The sequence below is a fragment of the Sturnira hondurensis genome, unplaced genomic scaffold, assembly GCF_014824575.4.
Source record: "Sturnira hondurensis isolate 20B ecotype Veracruz unplaced genomic scaffold, ASM1482457v3 Scaffold0006505, whole genome shotgun sequence".
Classification (NCBI taxonomy): Eukaryota; Metazoa; Chordata; class Mammalia; order Chiroptera; family Phyllostomidae; genus Sturnira; species Sturnira hondurensis.
Window position 1 is genome coordinate 686,464 of NW_028079136.1, and position 18,464 is coordinate 704,927.

An 18,464-nucleotide genomic window follows, 5' to 3' on the forward strand; every position below is an offset into this window, starting at 1 on the left:
CTAATATTGAGCCATGCTTTCTTTTTTTTTAAAGATTTCATTTATTTATATTTAGAGGGGAAGGGAAGGAGAGAAGGAGAGAAGTATCAATGTATGGTTGCCTCTCATGAGTCCCTCGCTGGGAACTGGCCTGCAACTCAGGCATGTGCCCTGACTGGGAAACGAACCGTGATTGTGTGGTTCACAGGCCCGCGCTCAAACCACTGAGCAACACCAGCCAGGGCGAGCCATGCTTTCTGATAATAATTATACAGAAAAAACCCAGAGCCTGCTGAGTAGTAATAACACCATACCATAAACATAGAAGCAAATAATTATCTTCCCCTTCTTTAAAAAAAATGTCATGCACTAAGCTTACCTAAGAGTGTTTTTAGGCCATTAATGAGCACATTTGGGGGTGGGGGAGTGGAAGGGTGGGAGGCTTTCTGCTTCATCCAACAGTCATCTGACCTGTTGGTGTGACAGACTGGCTGCTAGTTACCAAATCAGTTTCCTTCCCCTCTGGGCGCACAGTTCAACTACATTTCCCAGCTTCCTTTGCAGTGAGGTGTGGGCAAAGTGAATTCTGGCCAGTGGAATCATATGCATTTCACCTTCAGGCTGGTATAAGAACCACAGAGTGACCTTGGATGCAATGTACTGAACATGGTAGACCTTTCCATCAGTCTTGGTTTCTAAACACCCACTTCTTACTGGGCTTCCGCAAGGGAGAAGTACTTTCTATTGTATTAAGCCACTGAGATTTCAAAGTTTATTGTAACAACAGCTAGTATATGGTCAATACAGCATTTAAGTTGTCAAGAATATACTGCACCTCAATTTCAACTGTGAAATGTAGATATTAATAGCACTTACCTTATAAGTTTATTCTACAACTTGAACACGTTAATGCATATAAAGAGCGTCAAAGAGTGCCCGGCACAGAGTAAACGTTCACTCATCTTAGCTATCACTGTTATTATTACAAACCTTCCTAACAGCATTAAGATGCAGTTCCCATATACACGTGTAACTCCGATTTCCTCTGATTATTCAGATTCTAGTAACAAATGATACCACATTTATGTTGCTACCTGCACTGTGCTGATCTGCGCAGCATCACTGTAGGGCTTCGGAACATTTCTGGGCGTCCTGTGTTGTCCCACAGACGCTCTGAAATTGCTCTTCTCTGATCTCCATGCCATTGTCTGTTAGCCACTTGGGAAACCACTGGAGACAGGCGGTGGCAGAACGAGGAAGGCTTGCCATCAAGTGCACTGGTCCTGCCGCGGGGGGGGGGGGGGGGAAATNGTCCTGCCGGGGGGGGGGGTACTTCTCACGTGTTCCAAAGCTGTAAACCCTCAAGATGCCAAAATAGACTCCTACACATTTGTATGGATTTTTCTGAATCTGCTTTAATTTTTAAAATTTGCATAATACGTCACTGCATTTTATTAAATGTTAGACACGATTAAGGGATTATTCTTAGATATCACAGAACACGTTTTAATTCATTTAATTTCCCACTGTCAATCAATGGGTGTATGGGAAGGGCTGAGCAGTCCCTTCCATTGGATCCAGGAATTTCTGGTCAGTTGCCTGGGCCTCTCCGTTACCCACATCTTGTCCCTACACTGGGCCCCCACAGTATGCCCAGAAACTGTTCCTTAGTTGGACTGAAAGGAATTCTGAACCTGAGGTCCATGGACCTCCCCCACTCCAAGTAACCCCAAGAAATCCAGGAATAGAATTCAGGAGGCCTATGAACTTGAATGGGGGAAAAAGTTTAGCTCTTTGTTTTTACTAACCTCTAACAGCAATTTAGCAATTTCTTCCATTTTTGATATAGGCAATAGTCCATAGCAATATTGACAGTATCTGTGACTTTGTCACCCACAGATGTCCCAACAGATATTTCTACATCATATATAGCAATTACAAGTATCTTGAAATATTATTTATGCTCATACTATTATGAAATTATGGTATTTACTAGATATATCATTATATCTTATTTCATATATTAATAAAGAAGCATGCATGATACTACAGCAAATGCTGATTCAATATTTTGAATATTGAATATTTCATTGTAATTAACTTCTATAATTACAAACTATATTTCATTGTAATCAACTTCCAATTGTATTTTAGCTTTGTATATAAAAAATGTTTTCAAAAAGGGGTCTATAGACTTCACCTGGCTGCCAAATGGACCCATGGTGCAAAAAAGAAAAACCTGTAGGTTATCGGGTTTGACACATAACTCCGCCCCACGTGTATCTTTCCTTTCCGACCCTCGTCAAAGATGACTACAGTGCTGACAAGCCTTCAGACTCATTGAAATGTCACACACACACACACACACACACCCCACCCCCGGTCACCAGGGGAGACGATTAAGAGCTTGGGCACTGAAGGCAGCTCCCCCTGCTCTGCCGCTATTAGCCGTGTGGCCCAGGCGAGTTACGTAAGCCCCTGCATTTCGTAGCTGCAAAATGGGATTACAGTCGTTCCTTCCTCACAGGGCTGTTGTGCAGCAGGAATGAGTGAATCCATTAAATCTCCCAGAGCCTGTCACGTAGTAAACTCAGAAAATGTTGGCTGCTTTTTCGAGTGCTTGTCACAGCTGTTCCCTATGATTTTATGGGGAGAGGAGAAGAGAAAAAGAGTAGGTTGGCTTTTTCTCTTGAGTCATATCTTATGCATTACCTCCATGGTGCACAACATTGACATCCTTTTTAAAAGCACATTAAAGAAATACTTGATGGTTCTTCCCTGAAAAGTCTCCAACTTAATTGTATGTTTTATGTAGTAACAATATCTCAGTGGCAGTACAAAGGGCCCGCCCTTGGTTTACAAAGCGGGGCTTCCATCTAAATAATTTTCATGCTCATTTCTGAGACCTTTAAGAGGTGAATCTTGGCTATGCCATTTTAACTGAGGGGGAGAGGATAGTAAATATAAATGGAAGCACTTTTATTCATTCATTCAACAATTATTATGTTCCTGCTCTGTGACAGGTACTGCTCTAAATGCAGAGGAATTTGTGGGGAACAGAACAAAGTCCCTGCTGTCATTGGGCTTACGTTCTAGTGTTGAAGACAAACTATAAACTAAAATAAAAATTTAAAAGCATCAGGAGTAACTGATACTTCATAGATTATTAAAATAAAGTGATGTTATACACATAAGGACCAGAGACGATTTTAAATTGGGTGGTTCTCTCTAAGGAGGTAACATGTAAGCATTTAGGAGATCTGAATGACAAAAAAGGAGGCACTCTTTTTCTTTCTTCTTTAAGATTTTATTTATTTAGTTTTTAGAGGGACGGGGAAGGAGGGGGAAAGAGAGGGAGAGAAATATTGATGAGAGAAAGAAACATCCATCGGTTGCCTCTCTCATGCCCCCAGGGAGGCCTGGCCTGCAACCCAGACAAGAAATCCAGGAATAGAATTCAGGAAGCCTATGAACTTGAATGGGGGAAAAAGTTTAGCTCTTTGTTTTTAGCTCTTTGTGCCTCAACTGGGAATCAAGCTGGTGACCTTTCAGTTTGCAGGCCAGGTGCTCAACCCACTGAGCCACACCTACCAGGGCTCCTTCTGTCTTCCTTTTCTTGTCCCAGGGAGCAGCATCCTAAGCAAAGGCGATAATGCAAAGTTGTTAAGAGCAAGACTGAGCTTAGCTTACCTGTTCCCATCTGTTTAGTAATGGAGAGATGGCCCCTCATTGCTAGAACATAGGAGGCAAAGAGCAGAGCCATAAAGGAGAGGTAATCAGGGATCGAATAGTTTGAGGCTTTGTAAGTAAAGTGCAAAGTTTATTCTCAGTGCACGTTTCAGGCATAAAGTTACCTGATTTCCCATTTAAAACCACTCTGCCGCATGGGGATGAACGTGGGAGAGCAACACTGGATATGCAATAACTGGTTAGACTATGACTAGGACAGGGACGATAGCAGCGAGATGGCAAGGAAGAACACCTTAGGCATTAGGGTATATTTTGGAGGTAAAACCAGTAGAACTTACTGATTGGGATGTAAGGAAATGAGAGGAGTCAAGGTAACTGCTGACTTTTGGCCTGTGTATTGTAACTGGGCTGATGGTACCGATGATTGAGATGGATAAATCCTGGGGGCGATGAGGGCTGGGGAAGTGAAGAACAGGTGCGGGGTGATAGGTTGAGAGTTCTCCATTTGTGCTCATCTTTATTTCCAGTTGCCTAGCAAACATCTGAATGGAGATATCAAGTTACACGAGTCTAGAATGCAGGGGAGAAGTCAGGGATGGAGATATAAATTCGAGAATCGTTGGCCTAGGAATGGTACCCCAAACCATACAACTTGATGAGCTCACCTAGACACTATAAACAAAGAAAAAAAAGTTGAAGACTAAGTCTCAGAGCGCTCTTACCTTAGGAAGTTTGAGAACGGGCAAGTTGCTGGTAAGAGACTAAGGTAAGCAGGAAGGTAGAAGGAAAATAAAGTGGATGTGGCGTCACAGAAGCCTAGAGCACAAGGCGCTCTTAGGGGGAAGTGATCACTAATGTCAAAAGCTGCTTAGTAGTCCAGAGGATGAGGACAGACAGTTGACCTGACTTTGGCAAATGTGGGTCAACACTGACTTGACTGGAGATACTTCAGTGTATTGAGGGGGATAAAGCTCAGTGGGGTGAGAAAGTAGAGTCAGCAAGTGCAGACAGTTTTTTATTTTATTTTATTTTATTTTATTTTATTTTATTTTATTTTATTTTATTTTATTTTATTATTTTAATTGCTGTTGAAGGACAGTTTTCTGCCTTTTACTCCCATCCCAGCCCACTCCCCAGCCAGACAGTTCTTTTGAGCTCTCCTGTAACAGGAAGCAGAGAAATCAGACAGAAGCTGGAGGGAGTAGGGGGTTATGCATGTTGGAGGATTAGATGGGGAGAGACTGGGTAGGGAAGCTGTGGGAAGGGAAAGTACAGATTTACTTTGGTTTCTGTCCTCGGGGAGTTTATGATCTTGTCTGGGAAAAGTTGGGGATAGCAGTGATAAAAAAATTAGGCTTTGGATTAAATAAAACAGTAGCTTAATGCTGAGTACATTGCCTAACAGCAAAAATTCAAGACGGAAGGAAGCTATAATTACAAAACAAGTTGAAAACACGCTAAGATAGGAGTTAATTAAGGACTACACTGAGTTAATTAGATGTTAGGATTTCAGAAAATAGAGAGATTGCTGTCACAGTGACCATACTTTCCAATTAAAAATTAGGGCCCATCATAAGAGAACAGGTTTAAAAACATCGGTTCATACATTTGTGTGAAAAAATGTATGGAGCTCTACAGATTTAAAAAGCTTCGGCCACCTACTTAAATAATTGTCTTTATTGGAGATATTTAAAATCCTTATATCCCCAGATACCCAAGCCATTTTGAGGCCTCTCTACCTGTGCTCATGCTTTTCCTTCCGGCTGGAGCAGTTGCCACCCTTACCCAACCAACCCCTACTCATTGTTCAGGGCCGCTTCCTCCGGGAAGCCCCTCTGGCCCCACCCTCCCTTCCAGTGGGGCTGGTTGCTCCTTTGTTGTCACTTGGTGCTCAATTTTTACCGTAGCTTTTAACACAGTGTAGTGACCGACACTTTCTATTTGTGCATCTCTTGTTTTTTCCCTGTTCTGTCTTCGGGTTTTTTTCTGCCATAAGCTTTCCAATGGCAGGGGCAGATTGTATTCATTTTGTTTGCCATGTACCCAACCCAGTTCCTGGCTGATCTCAATCAATGCTTGTGAAACCCACCTAAATCTAATGGTAAAATTGTGCTAGAAAATCCTGGACACAGGTCTTTGAATGGACTTGCTAGGTAGCAGCTAGGAATGAGCAGCCAGAGGGTAAATAAAGGTAGGGCCATTGACACTACAATTTAACAAAGAACTTAGTATAGGAGGCTGGAAGCAAAAGAAAGACTTGTCTCACCAATTCACTCAGCAGTCCTGAGCTCGGCTTGATAAGACTGCCAAGTGTTATGAGCAAGCAAAATAGCACAGGAGGAGGGGAGAGTCCTTGAGACTGCGCTGAGAAAAGGGGCTCCTGTAACAATCTTACTAAGATTGCAGCGCGTTCTGAACATCACGAGCAGGAGTAGCACAGGGGGAAGAGAGGGGCCTACCCTGGGAAAGGAGCTTCTGTAACAATTTCACTAAGACAAAGAGCCTTTACCAACTGAGAAAGAAAGCCTTTGTAGCTGTACATTATTCCCAAGGGGGAAGGAGGGGGAAACTAGAAGCCAGCTGAGGTATATAACCCCCGAGCTCCAATCCTCGGCATACTTAGATTAGCTAAATACCCACATGTAGCCTCCGAAAAAGTGTATAGACAAACTCACAAACTTACTAACAACTCTCTCTCCTCTGTATGTGGGGCATTTAGACGTGCTGGGCACCTGCTTGCAGCTCTATGCTTATATGTGTTTCACAAATAAACTTGCTACTTCATTTCCACTATGTGTGTTTGTCTCTTGCTTGAATTATTTATTCTCTTGCCAGGAAGATACAAACCAAAGCTGGGAAGAAATGCCCCCCTGACTCGGGTTCCTCTCTCCCTATCCACAACAGACTGATAACTCATACACCTCACCACAACTTTACAGCAGGTTTGTAACAGGACACATCATCAGGACCCCATCTTTCCTCACATCACTGTGGAGCTGTTTTATATCATCCCCTTCCCCAACATGACTTGTTTTTTATCTTTTAATCATCAAAACATATTCAGTTTCTAATCAAAATGTATTGGCACCAGCACATTCTAAATACAAATGACTAAACTCTCTTAACATTATTTTCTTTTTTAATTTGAAAGTGTGACATGCTCCTGGTAACACACTCAACCTGCAGAAAAGGACTACATAGTCAAAGGAAGGTTCCCTCCTGCTGCTGACCCCAGTCTTCCAGGTCCTCCTTATAGACAAGGCCGCTGCTATCAATTTCTTGTGTAGCCTTACAGAGGTATCCTGTCCTGTTAAACATACTTCATTTTTTAAAGATTTTAATTTATTTATCTTTAGAGGGGAAGGGAAGGAGAGAGGGAGGGAAATATCACTGTATGGTTGCCTCTTGTGGGTCCCCTGCTGGGAACTGGCCTGTACCCAGGCATGTGTCCTGACTGGGAATCGAACCGCGATTGTGTGGTTCACAGGCCAGTGCTCAATCCACTGAGCTACACCAGCCAGGGCTATACTTCATTTTTTATTTTATTTTTTATTTTTTTAAAGATTTTATTTATTTATCTTTAGAGGGGAAGGGAAGGAGAGAAGGAGAGAAGTATCAATGTATGGTTGCCTCTCGTGAGTCCCCTGCTGGGAACTGGCCTGCAACCCAGGCATGTGTCCTGACTGGAAATCGAACCGCGATTGTGTGGTTCACAGGCCCGCGCTCAAACCACTGAGCTACGCCAGCCAGGGCTATACTTCATGTTTTAAAAACATAAATATCAACAGTCCACAGATTATTTGGCAACCTGGCTTGTTTCTTTAACAGAATATACTGCATATTAGTCCATATTGGAGATTTTTCCTTATCAGTACATATTTTTAACAGCTGTATAGGACTCCACTTCCCATTGTATGATATTCCATTATGTATTTAACCCATTTTCTACTGACAGAAATTTTGCCATGGCTGGTGTGTCTCAGTGAATTGAGCTTCAGTCTGCAAATCAAAGGGTCATCAGTTCAACCCCAGTCAGTCCCTGCTGGTGTAGCTCAGTGGGTTGAACTCGGGCACAAAGGCTGGTTCGATTCCCAGTAAAGGAGCACGGCCTGGGTTGTGGGCTGGGTCCCCAGTGCGGGCCATGTGAGAGGCAACCACACACTGATGTTTCTCTGCCTCTCTTTCTCCCTCCCTTCCCCTCTGTCTAAAAATAAATAAATTAAATCTTTAAAAATAAATAGATAAAATCTTAGAAAAAAAAACCCAAGTCATTGGGGCACATGCCTGGGTTGTAGGCCAGGTCCCCAGTAGGGGGCACTCAAGAGACAACCACACATTGATGTTTCTCTCTCTCCCTCCCTTTCTTTCTCTCTAAAAAATAAATAAAAGGAAATTTAGGTTGCTTTTACCCTTTCCCTACGATATCATTTTTACAAGTTAAATTATGTTACTCCTGAAGTTCATATGTTGAAGTCTCAACTCTTGATATATCGGAATGGGACCTTATTTGAAGATATAGGGTTGTTGCAACCAGGTTAAAATGAAATCATGCTGAGGCTTAACCCCAAATGACTGGTGTCCTTATAAGAAGAAGAAATTTAGACAGAAACACTTAGCAGGGAAGAAGACGTGAAGACATAGGAGGAAACAGCTATGAGAAAGAGAGAGGCCTAGAGCAGACACTTCCCTCACAGCTATCACAAGGAACCAATCCTGCCAACACATGGATCTGACTCCCAGCTTCAAGTACTAAGAGACAACAAATTTATAGTTTAAACCACTCAGTTTGGGGTACTTTGTTATGGCAGCCCTAGTAAATTAATACAATAATACTTCAATGAATATCCTAGTGTTTTTTCACAAAGATGCAAGAATATTGGTAGAACTCATAAAAGTAAATTTATCATCTTTCAACCAATGACATTTTACCTCTTCCATGTTTTCTCAGCTGAATCAGTGATATTTCCCAAGCCCCCCCTCACCTGGTCATACAATGGCCAACAACAGACCCCTGAACACATGCAATTCTTTCATACCTCTGTCTCTTTGCACACACCCCTTTCTCTTCCTGGAATGTCCTTCCTCCTGAGATGCTCCTGAAAAACTACAATATAACCACTTGAAGTGCTGCCTCCTCTGTGAAAACGTCTGTGTTAAGTATACTCCAGAATGGCCCATAAAACCCCCCACCTGCCAGTATTCAAACCTTTGCATATTTCTCACCTTTGTGTCTTCCCCTCCCCTTGAACATGGACTGGACTTGTGGACTCACTTCTAATGAAAAGAGTTAGGCAGAAGGGATGAGATGTCACTTCTAAGATTAGGTTACAAAGAGACTGTGGCTTTTGTCCAGGGGTGCTTCCTCTTGCACACTCTTGTTCTTTCAAGAGTTCATAGGCTAAAGACCCAACTCGTAAATACAGCCTCCAGGCACGGCATGACCTGCCACGGCCTCACCACGGCAGCCAGTTCCCCCCTTGTTCCTAGTACAACAGCAACATGGGCCTTTCGGTTCTTCAGTTGAGCTACACTCCTTCCAACCTCAGTGTCTTTGCACACGGTTCGCTTTGCCTGGGATGCTTTTTCCCTCATCTTCACTTAATTTCTACTCACCCTTTGGATCTCAGCTCAATATCACGTCTTCAGGGAAGGCCGTTCTGCCTGCGTTAAAAATAAAATAACCCTGTAGTTTCCTCATCCCCCTTATCACAAAATGGGATTAAGTGATGGTTTAATTGTCTAATATTTTTTTGTCTCCCCTGTTGGACTCTAAGCTTTATGAGGGCAAGAACATGTTGTCTTGTTCACTACTGTGTCCCCAGCACAGACCATAATGCCTGACATAGAAAATAGGGGCTCGGTACTTTTTAATTCTTTTTTCCAAAATGAATTACAAGACAGACATTTCCTATTCCTTCTAGAAACTTCACATCATTTCATCATCTACACATTTAATGCTCTAAGTGCCATCTCTCCAGTATGCTGTTATCTACCTTAGATAATGGTCTCCAGGATGTAGAGACCACAGCTTTTAAGTTGTGTGCTATAGGACCCAGAAGAGTTCTCCGACTGAGGTGGGGATATGGCATTGGGAAAGGAAAGAGAGGGATAGGTCTACTTCTTAATGTCCTTTTGTAGCTACTTTCTTGCTGTTAAAATCTCCTTGACCTGTTGAGGGCAGTGTGAAGTTGAAAGAACGTGGGTCACCCTGGCAGTGTAGCTCAGTTCATTTGAACATTGTACCAATACACCGAGGTTGCAGATTCAATTCCTGGTTGGATCACATACAATAGATGCACAAATAAGTGGAACAATGAACCAGTGTTTCTCTTTCTCTCCTTCCTTCTCTCTCTAAAATCAATTAAAAAATTAATAAAAAATTTTTTTAAAAAGGCCCTGACTGGTGTAGCTCAGTGGATTGAGCACAGGCCTGTGAACCAATGGATCATGGTTCGATTCCCAGTCAGGGCACATGCCTGGATTGCAGGCCAGTTCCCAGCAGGAGACACACGAGAGGCAACCATACAGTGATATTTCCCTCCCTCTCTTCTTCCCTTCCCTTCTAAAGATAAATAAATAAAATCTTAAAAATAATTAAATAAATAACTCTTATCTTACTTTTAAAAAACTTCTTTAAAATAAAAATGAGCATGGCACATTTGCTCTGAGCCAGGTTTGGATCCCAGCTGTACTACGTAGTAGCTGTGTGACTTTGGGCAAATTACTTAGGCTCTCCATCCCTCTAATTCCTCAGCTATGAAATAAGGGTATAATGATGGTATAGTATTATAAGGTTGTCTGAAGGATTGATTCTATGAGGTGTAAGGCATCAAGGATAGGGCCTAGCCTTAGCAAATGCTAAATAAATGTCAGCCACTATTTTTACCTTAGGTAGAACAAAATTGCCCATTTCTCATTTGGTACTAGAAAAAGTTCGTAAATATTTGTGCTGCTGTAAAGTTCTCTGAGAGAGGTTAGGGTTAGAACACTTGAAAATGTAATACTTGCCCTGGCTGGTGTGGCTCAGTGCATTGAGTGCCAGCCTGTTAATGGAGAGATTGCCAGTTCAATTCCCAGTCAGGGCACATGCCTGAGTTGCAGGCCAGGTCCCAGACTAGGGGAATGTGAGAGGCAACTGATATCTCATACAATAATATTCCTCTCCATCTCTGGCTCCCTCCCTTCCCCTCTCTAAATATAAAGAAATAAAATCTTTAAAAAAGTATATAAAATACCTCCTCCTCAATTCTTTCCTTTCCCTTTAAATCTTAGGATTGAAGTATTGTGGATGAAAAAGGGGTTCTCCAGAAAGTAGCCTCACAGGGTGATCTGATCATAAATTCTTAACTGGGCAGGTCATGGTGTTAGCAGACTCAAGGGGTTCACTGCTTAGGGTGTTCCATTCATGAATGAGACATGGTTGTTGTTAGGTAGTTTTATTTACTTGCAGCAAGTAGAGTAGACAGGGGATTCATATCAAAAGCTCTGTCTCCTTCAAGGGAGGCTTATCCATTGCTTAAATATACTATTTGTTTAATTACAGGTTGATTTCTTCTTTTCAGTTGGCTATACTTATCCAGTTGGATTCCTAGCAAGCTCATCCTGTTTACAGCTGCTTCTGCAAAATACTGTGTGACATTTTTACATTTAGCAAGAATAATGCCCCAGACCTTGGTTAGACCTTGGGTAGACCTAGACTCTCCCAGACCTTGAGACCTTTGTCCTATTAGCAATGGTAGGGAGTCTGGCATGTCCCAGGCACATAACTTCCTCAGTAAAAGGTTTACCTTTGCCTGAAGCAAGCCCTGTCCATTGTTTTTGAGCATCTAGGTTAAAAACACCTTTGCAATAAGCAAGAAAGCACATAACTATGTTAACTATCCTTTAATTCCAATCCAATCTTTACCTTGCTTTCTCCCACCTTCACATAATGTTTCTTAGTTTCCTCCTTAATTTCAAATGTATAAAAGAAGCTATGAAACTGTCATCCTCTGGAAGTATTTGATATCTTGCTTCTTGGCACAAATAAACTCTTATTAAAACTTTCTACAGATTTGGACATTTCTTACATTGATATTTACTTGGCATAGCCAACGGGATTTTAAAGGAGTCCCCTAGCACCACCTTGTGGACCCAGACGTAGTGCTAGGTACAAGCATGGGCCCATTGTGCCCCACTGGCTCCCCACTTTGCATAGAATGAACTTGATAAGTCTTTTCTTGGGATCTTGGGCCTTCTTGCTTTAAGTAACAGGTCCATGACTTAATTCGAGTTGTTCTTAGAAAATCCTTGAGGTGGATAAAAGTTGAAATAACCCAGGGAAGGGGGAAAAAGGAGTTGTTGCTTTTAATTTCACCTTTTTAATTGGATTGCTTATGGAGAATTTAAACAAAATCTTGGCTGGTTAAAGGAGAGAGAACTCTCTTTAGTGGTGGAAGAGAAAGGACACTTGCTTCCCCACCCAACTAGCTAATGGAGTGACAATGGTTGTTCAGACCCCCGAATCTGGAGTGGCAGAAATGGGTGCCTCGAGGCATCCAGTGCACCCATGCAACCAGTTCGAAGGAAACTGGAGGGGACCCTGGGGAGAGTTCTCTTTTCACTGTGAAGGGCATGGCCCTTGTAATGGGTTCGCCTACAAGAAGGGCCCATGTCTTGGGAAGTGTCACGGTTCCAGTGCAGTTACCAAATAGAAAGTGAGGTTTCACTATTCCACCACCACCCATAGGCAAAATCTGGAGGCAGAGGTTTGGTGAGAAAAGTAAAGAAGTCTTTTATTTAAAAGCTGCACAATTTGGAAGAATGGCAGGCCCCAGAGACCATCCCCTCTAGAACACTCAGAGGAAACCCGACCACTTGCTGCCACACCAGTCCAAGGCTGTGCTGAGTTCCTTCTCCCATGTAAAAATACTGTCCTTTGGGAACCGCAGGCAGCACAACCATCCAGGAGGCTTGTTCCTGGTTGCAGCTGGCTTCAGGCTTCTTAATGGAGTCTGCATGTGGGGCCTGTGCAGCCATGCTGCTACTTCTGCTTCCTGTGCTGGGAGCCAAGAGCTGCTGCCAACTGCTGTGGCCAGCCAAGTGGGGACTCCGTCATGCCAGCTACAGGGCCCGGCACCTGATGTCCAGCCACATGTCTTCCAGGGCTGGTCCCACAAAGCTGGCCCGCATGCCCATTCCATGGGTCCCAGAGAGAAAGAAGCACACATTTCTCCTTTCCCTTGGTTTAAGTCTCCTGGCTCAAACTCCCATGCACAGGAAAGAGTCCACCTCCCCAGCCAATCCTGTCCTTTTCCCAAGCTAGAATGACAGGTTTTTCCCAGCACAGCACCTCCCCCTTCCACCATGTACCAGAAGTGAATAGAGGGCTTTTCTCTTATCCAAACAATTTATTGGCCTCACGCATGCTCCGTGCAAGGCTCCTCCTTGTCACGTCTCTGCCTGCAGTTAGGGAAAACTGTCATGCGCTGTGCTAGCTTGTTTACCTCACGTAGCTTCCTCCTGCCAGATCAGGTCTACTTGTATCAGCATCAGGTAGGCTCTTTCTGGCCTTTGCTCAGGTATTCTTAGGTGACTAAGAATCTGTGGGGTTGCCTGCAGAAAAATTTCCTCTAGGGCATGAAGCAGGCCTATAGGGATAGCCACTACATTTAGCTCATATACAGATGTGCACAGAAGTTCCCTAGAAGTTTGTTCAGACTCAACAGATCTCAAAGAAAAATTTAAAATTAAAATGGGGAATTGTGCCTTTGATACTGACAAGCCGCACAACACTCAGCCCCCATTGATACTAAGATGTCCAAAATGAGGATCCTTTGATACTTTTAATCTCTTATGTGCACAATTAGAAAAAGCCAGCTATAAAATCAGGCAGAATGCCTTGGCTGGTGTGGCTCAGTGGATTGAGTGCTGGCCTGCAAACTAAAAGGTGCTGGTTTGATTCCCAATCAGGGTGCACGCTTGGGTTGTGGGCCCTGGGTTGTGGGGGCATATGAGAGGCAACCGATTGATGTATCTCTTGCACATTGATGTTTCTCCCCCTCTCCTTCTCCCTTCCTTCCCCTCTCTGTAAAAAAGAAATAAATAAAATCTTTAAAAAAATAAGAAAAGTCCCTGTTTAAAAAATTAAATAAAATTAGGCAGAATGAATGAAACACATATATTTAGTTGGTCTCTTGAAGCTTCAAAAGGAGGATTTGGATACATAGATCAACCTATGGTGTCATTTAGATGTCAATTCTTTGAAGTATTAGAAATGGCTATCCTTATCTTAAAAGGGGGAAGTTTATTTAAGACTTGACTGATCAAGAACAGATAGAAATTGTAAATGCCTCCAGGGCAAAATTCAGATCCAACTGTTCTTTTATAAGCTACAGTTTTTCTCATGGCTAAAAGGCCTGTTTGACATGTTTGTCTATGTTTGCTTCTATATGCATTTTTAAACATTTAAATTATTTTATTGTTGTTCAATTATAGTTGTCTGTATTTTCTCCCCACCCCTCCCCCAACCCCCTCCAAACCCACCTCCCTCTCTTGCTTCCACCCTCCCCCTTGGTTTTTTAGTAGTTCCTGAAAACACTTCTTTTTTTTTTTAAATTTAATTCTTGTTCAAGTACAGTTTTCTGTCTTGTATTCCCTGCCCTCCCCCCCAAGTGCTCCCCACCTCCCTCCCATTTCCTTCCCCCACCTTAATTATTGTCCATGTGTCCTTTATACTTGTTCATGTGAGTCCATCCCTTTTCCCCTATGATTCTCTCCCCTCTCCCCTCTGGACCCTGTCAGCCTGTTCCGTATTTGAGTGTCTTTGGTCATATTTTGCTTCCTTGTTTGTTTTGTTGTTTAGGTTCCTGTTAATGGTGATATCATATGGTATTTGTCTTTCATCACCTGGCTTATTTCGCTCCGCATAATGCTTTCCAGTTCCATCCATGTTGCAAAGGGTAGGAGCTCCTTCTTCCTTTCTGCAGCATAGAATTCCATTGTATAAATGTACCATAGTTTTTTGATCCAGTCATTGACCGATGGGCATCTAGGTTGCTTCCAACTCTGGGCTATCGTAAACTGTGCTGCTATGAACATCGGGGTGCATAGGTTCTTTTGGATTGGTGCTTCAGGGTTCTTAGGATATACTTCTAACAGTGGAATTGCTGGGTCAAAAGGCATGCCTGAAAACACTTCTTTATAGTAGTTCCTGAAAACACTTCTCCCCACTGTCCCCTCCCCCATCCCCTCTGGCTATTGTTAGATTGTTCTTAATTTCAAAGATTCTAGTTTTATTTTGTTTGTTTGTTTTTGTTGTTGTTGATTATGTTCCAGTTAAAGGTGAGATCATATGGTACTTGTCCCTCACTGCCTGGTTTATTTCACTTAGCATAATACTCTCCAGTTCCATCCATGCTGTAGCAAAGGGTATAAGCTCCTTTCTCTCTGCTGTGTAGAATTCCACTGTGTAAACATGCCATAGTTTTTTGATCCACTCATTTGTTGATGGGCACTTAGGTTGCTTCCAGCACTTGGCTATTGTAAATTGTGCTATGAACGTTGGGGTACATAAGTTCTTTTGGATTGGTGTTTCAGGGCTCTTAGGGTATAGTCCCAGCAGCAGAATTGCTGGGTCAAAAGGCAGTTCCATTTTTAGTTTTCTGAGGAAATCCCATACGGTTTTCCACAGTGGCTGCACCAGTCTGCATTCCCACCAACAGTGTACTAGGGTTCCCTTTTCCCCACATTTTCTCCAACATTTGTTTGTTGATTCATTTATATTATATATGCATGTTTTAAATGTGAAAAAATTTTCTACCTCTAGATCATTTTGTTAAAATTAATTCAAAGGCAAGCACTTATAAAAATTTGGGTATTCTGAAATCTCAGAAATATAGAAACTAATTTAAATGCTTTTCTTTTCTTTTTTAAATTTATTGATTTTAGAGATAGAGAGAAAGTAGGGGAGAAACACTGATTTGTTGTTCTACTTATTTATACATTTATTGGTTGATTCTTGAAAATGTCTTGACCAGGGATGAACCCACAAACTTAGTGTATTGGGATGTAGCTCTAACCAGCTAACTTCTCTGGCCAGGGCCTAAATGCTCTTCAATTCATGTGATCTAAGATTAATGCTTAATAAATAAAAAGATAATTTAAGCCCTGGCTGGTGTAGGGCCTGCAAACCAAAGGATCACGGTTCAATTCCTAGTCAGGGCACATGCCTGGGTTGCAGGCCAGTTCCCAGCAGGGGACACATGAGAGGAAACCATACATTGATATTTCTCTCCCTCTCTATGAGAAATATCAACCATACATTGATATTTCTCTTCCCTTCCCCTCTAAAGATAAATAAATAAAATCTTTAAAAAAACCTAACAAGTTTGTTGGTTTAAGTAAAACAGACATGTCTTTATTTTACCTGGGTTTACAAAAAAAACATTAATCATTGAACATAGGTTTTCCAACTTTTGGCTTATTTGTTAATGAAATTTCTTGTATTTTGTTGAAAAAGCATGTTTCTAAAATTATGAAATGTATTGCCAGTAAAAGAGCCTATATTTACAAAGATTTTAAAATGTCTTCATAAATTTAACTTCTTAGTTTTTGTTAAAAATTGAGATTTTTAAGGGTTAAAATCTCAATATATGTAGGAATAACGGTGGTGCTCTAGAAGGATCTCTGGAACAGCTCAAAATATTTCTTTTATGTTAAATTTCATGGATAGCATTGTAAAATAAACAATAAAACCTCCTAAGGTATAGTGTATGGGTAGATGATATTTGTAAATTAAATGAATAGTCAGGACTATGGGAAATCCAAAACAGCCACTTGGTTCTTTAAAGCTCCCTGGCAAAACCTATTTTTCAGTTGTTACTTTTTTCATGTGTCACAGTACATTTAAGCTGGGCTCAAATTAAATGAAGGAGCTTATGAGCTGACATTATTGAAAGAAGACATCTTAAACTATTGCCAAGGTATACTAATGTCACTTTAAAAAAGTGCCAGATTGGTCTCTCCTTTCCATCTGGTCAGAGCCATCAGGTAAGCCAAGACAGGTGTTTACAAGTACATCCAGGAGCTGTGGGGAAAGAAGCAGTTGGATGTAATGCACTTTCTTCTCAGGGTGCGCTGCTGCCAGTCCTGCCAGCTCTCCAAACTCCACAGGGCCTTCCCACCCCAACTGGCCCAATAAAGCACACAGGCTAGGATACAAGGACATTAAGCTATGGTGGCCACAAATGACCAGTTCCTAAGGGACTGCCTCTCAAAAGGAAAGGACCACCAGCGGGTTTGATTCCCAGTCAGGGCACATACCTGGTTTTCAGGTTTGGTCTTGGTCCAGGTGCTTGTGAGAGGCAACCAGTTGATTCGCCTTCGCATGGACGTTTCTCTCCCTCTCTTTCCCTCTCTCTAAAAAAACAAATATTAAAAAAATAAGAACCATGAGAAAATAATGAATTTGGAACTGCAACAAAGAACTCAAGCAAGGGTGCTCTGCTGCTGGAACCCAGGAAAATATTTCTCATAAGAAAAGTAGAAAAAAATACAAGTCGGTCAAAGTTAATCTTCCCCCAAGACACAGTGTCCTCTCGAGGCCCCTTCCTTATTTTCTGAAGGCACACTCAGTTCAAAAGCAGAAGCTAGGAAACCAGCCGCAAGTGAAACTGGTTTCTTCTCTCCTTTTAATCTTAAGAAGGGGCTGCCAATTCTAGAAATTCCTCCTTTGATGAGAAGATAAAGCAGAACAATGGTGTGAAACTAAGGGAATTCTTAAGGGACATTCTTCTAGGGTGTGTAAAGCCTGCCTGGAAGGGTGTGTGCCTGGATGGGGCTGGGAAGTTAGGAGTAGGAAGAGCGAGTGGACAAGGTTTGGTAGCCACAGCTACAAGGGATAATAATACAGTTGCTTCTAAACGTCTCACAGACCAGCCACTCCATCCACTCTCTTCTGGAGATTAAGTGAGCGCTTCGGAAAGCGCTTTACCTGATCCACATTATGGGTCACTAACTACACTCCCTACAGCACCCGATGCGCGTTGAGGAATCGGTAAATGCTGGTTGGAGTGAAAGATTGTTGTTAAGTCGCCTGTTCTTTCAGTCTTCCAATCATAAACTAACGTCAGGTCAGCGCGGCCAGAGGCGGAGACCAAGAATCTGGGAGCCAAAGCTGGGATGGAGGCTCGAGCGCGGAGTTCCCGGAGAGGGCACGGAAACAATAGAGCGCTTCAGTGGTTGGCGGCGCTTCGGAGGCCCAGCCAAAGTCCAGGGAGGCCCCACTCCCCTAGCCTGAGGCTGCAGTGAGAGACCTCCAGAGCTCTTTCGACACTCCCCAAGCGAGAGCTGGACCCTAGCATCCACCATCCCAGCTGGCGCCTCACTGGACGCGCCCAGACCCCGCCCACCACTTCAGGTAGGCCGACTGAGTCAGCCTATCCGCAAGAACCCTGGGCGTGGAAGGCGGAGCTTCTAGGCCGGAAGTGACGTATATGCTTGGCTGGCTGCAGAGTCCACCGAAGCTCTGCGCGGTGGCTGAGACTGCTGAGCGGAAAATGGCTCGGATAGGGGCAGCTTCGGTGGCTCGGGTTGTGACAGACACGGAGACTCAGGCAGCTTGAGGTGAGGAGTGGTGGTTGCCGGTACCTAGAACCTAGCTCTGCAAGGCCAGCGAGGGGCTTTAGGGGTTCAGGGACGGAAGGGTCCCTGGTCCGGGCCCCCGGTCCCACGGGTGCCAGTCTCTGACTCTCCATCCCTTACGTACTCTTGGCGTTGCTCCATCCCGACTCACCTCCCTCCGGGCCTTACTTCCA

At 42.9% G+C, this 18,464-nt stretch overlaps 1 protein-coding gene and 1 long non-coding RNA gene across 2 annotated transcripts in view; one reads left to right on the forward strand and one right to left on the reverse strand.

Annotated features, from left to right (window-relative positions):
- Positions 1–16,036: 16,036 nt before the first annotated feature.
- On the reverse strand, positions 16,037–18,022 carry LOC118989805 (uncharacterized). The gene is made up of 3 exons (XR_005067087.1): positions 17,776–18,022; positions 16,972–17,067; positions 16,037–16,735 (listed from the first exon to the last, which is right to left on the reverse strand). It is a non-coding gene; the product is annotated as an uncharacterized LOC118989805 (long non-coding RNA).
- Positions 18,023–18,152: 130 nt separating this feature from the next.
- The window catches only part of PIK3C2A (phosphatidylinositol-4-phosphate 3-kinase catalytic subunit type 2 alpha), an 83,334-nt gene continuing 83,022 nt past the window's right edge, over positions 18,153–18,464 (forward strand). Inside the window, exon 1 of the mRNA XM_037049981.1 lies at positions 18,153–18,273. The gene's annotated coding sequence lies outside the window, so the exon portion shown is untranslated. The remainder of the gene's footprint in view (positions 18,274–18,464) is intronic.